Here is a 2,902-nt window from a genome sequence, read left to right on the forward strand (position 1 = left end):
CCAATTAGTTTGGCTATCAGAATAGAGAATTCCAATCTGTTTAAACATAGGACACTTTGACAAAGAAAGAAAACTCAGGCTGAACCACTGTTATTCCAGTAGGAATGCAGTCTGCCAATCATTGGACACATTGGGAGAGGAACAAAGGGATGGTGGTGACCTCAACACCCAGATGAATTCTAAAACTTTCCTTAAAATAGCTACATGCATTTGTTATTTCAGGCTTGTTTGTACTAGCCCTTCCCTGAAGGTCAGATACAAAGAGAATCAGCATCACATTCATACTATCAGTAGAGGAGGCCATTGAAATAGACACTAAGGAGACCAGTGTGCTCCTGCACCTGAAAGTCCATGGAAGTGATGGAAAGCCTTTACCTGGGTGCCATAACTGAAAAGGACAATTATTGGCCTAAGTGTCTCCAAGAAAAGGGAGACTTACCCAGTGAACGATCTCATGTGAAGGTGGATGAGTAAATACAACTTAAGGGGGGAAAATGTTATAAATGTACACATATATATGTTATATATGGAAACATCTTGTATGTATACATATTTATGTAAAGCTGAAGTTCATTATCATTGGTTCTCTGTAGCTTCACGGATCTAGTGAGAACAAACCTCAGAAAAAGGCCTCTTCTTCTAGAAACGTGCCGGTGCCAGCCGGCCAAAACGGACAGTACCTGAAAGGGGGAGTGAGGATTGATAGAGAAAAAGGAGACAGAAAAGACGCTTCTTGGGAGGGCTCACAGTCAATACTGCAGCCTCGATTTATTTCAGTTCTGTCTTTTATACAGAAGAACTCAATTAGTTACAATTGCTGTATTTCCCCACCTGTATCTGAGGGTCAGGGAGCGGTCAGATCAAAGGCTTCTTGGATCCTTTTGTTTACCACTAATGCCTCAAGGTCAGGTATTGTGAGGCTCTCCAGAAACACCTTCCTCCTGAATGGGCAGGTTAAGTACTGGTTTGCATGACACAAACTCAGTAAAGGAGGCTGCCAACAGCTCAATGATTAGCGGCTCCCGACAGAAACGAGACCATAATTTTTCAGAATCCATTTGTCACGATCAGGTCTTTGGGATCAATATCTTATTTGAACTTTCTCCAAAAAACACAGAGGCAACACTTAAGGTTCTTTATAATTATTATTAAAGAAATAGAAACATGAAGAAAATAACCTAGATGGGAAAGGCAACTTGGTAAAGAGAAATAATCCTGGAAATTCATAGTTCTGCAGGATTGTCCAATGTTTTAGAGAAAGAGCATTGTTGTGGATCAAGGAAGCCAGAGTCCATGCCATGAAGGTTGCTCTACAGTTTAGAGAACAGCCAGAAATATGCCTTAGTCTTTGCATTGAAGGATATAATATCCATAGTGCTAGCAGAAAGTAAACATATCAACAATAACATTACAGCCTGGGGAGATGGCTCTGGATAAGAGTGCTTGCTACACACACAGGAGGACCGGAGCTTAAATCCCAGAACCCACATTAAAAGCCATATGTTGTAGTGCGTGTAACCCTAGCACTCTAGAGGATGGAGAAAGGACCATCTTTGGGACTGGATGGTTAACAGCCTAGTTCAAGGTTCAGTAAGAGACCACATCTCAAAGGAAAAATGCAGAGTGTGATGTGGTTACATTTTCTCTTAGTACCTTGCAGAATACATGTCATCTACCAGTAGGGAAAATATTTCTTTCTTTTGAAGATATCTTTTTTAAAATAAATATTTTTACTGATTCCTTGAAAAATCAATACAATGAATTTTGATAATATTCAGACCCAAAATATCAACCTCCACTTTACTATCCCCCAACTTCATGTAACTTATTATTTCTTAAGGCTTATCAAGTCTATTTTTGGCACAAAGGCTCTTGCGTATGAATCTATCCTCAGGAGTTTGGTCAAACTACCCAGCATCACACTCTTAAAGAAAATCGACTCTCCCTTTCCCAACACCTATCAATTGCCACCACTTCCTTAGGTAAAGTTGAGGATCCTTACCCACCTCCTTACCCTGTACTGATATTGTGCCTGGCTTGAGCTCGCTTAGGTCTTGTGCAGGTGTCATAATTACTGTGAGTTCATATGTGCAACAGCCCTGCTGTCTGGAAACACTTCTTCCATGCAGTCACCCACCACCTCTAGTGTCTTTTATTAGTTTTTTTTTTTTTAATTAGTATCCAAAGTGCTATGTTTTGTTACTTTCAAATTCTCTTTTTTCTGTAGTTCATCTCCTCCGTCCCCCTCCACTGTCCTCTTAGCCCACTCCTTGCTGGTCTCCTTCCTCTTAGAGCCCGCATTCTCCTTTCTCATCATATAAATTCTCTCACCATGTCCCCCTGCCCTGGCCCTTCCTAGTTTTGTGGCCTCTATCCACAAAAACACACACATCTATACACATATATAGAAATTAAAATCTGAGGTCTGCCTTTAGTGAAAACACATAATATTTGTCTTTATGACTCTGGGTTACTTTGTTTAATATAAAATGACCAGTTCTGCTCATTTCCCTGTAAATGTCATGATTTCATTTTTCTTATGACACCTAGGTATTACCCACAAGACATTTGCATGTCCATGTTCAGTGCTGCAACATTCCAAGTATCTGACAAATAGAACAGGCCTACATGTCCAGCTGATGAATGCACAGTGACAATTGCATTAATATTCACAATGCATCTTCTAAGTCTAAATGCATAACCATACACTAAATTTTTATCAATAGTTATTTTCCAATAACTTAGGGCTAAATTCTCTGATGAAAACTCACTTTATCTATATCAATTAGGGTTGTTTTACTAATTTGGAATTTCCAAACAGTGGCATTGGGTGACATATCCCTGTATCCCTAGCTGTCCTGAAACTATGTAGACCAGGCTGGCCTCAAACTCACAAAGATCC

The sequence above is a fragment of the Nannospalax galili genome, unplaced genomic scaffold (assembly GCF_000622305.1).
Source record: "Nannospalax galili isolate Female #2095 unplaced genomic scaffold, S.galili_v1.0 scaffold4026, whole genome shotgun sequence".
In the NCBI taxonomy this organism is placed as follows: domain Eukaryota; kingdom Metazoa; phylum Chordata; class Mammalia; order Rodentia; family Spalacidae; genus Nannospalax; species Nannospalax galili.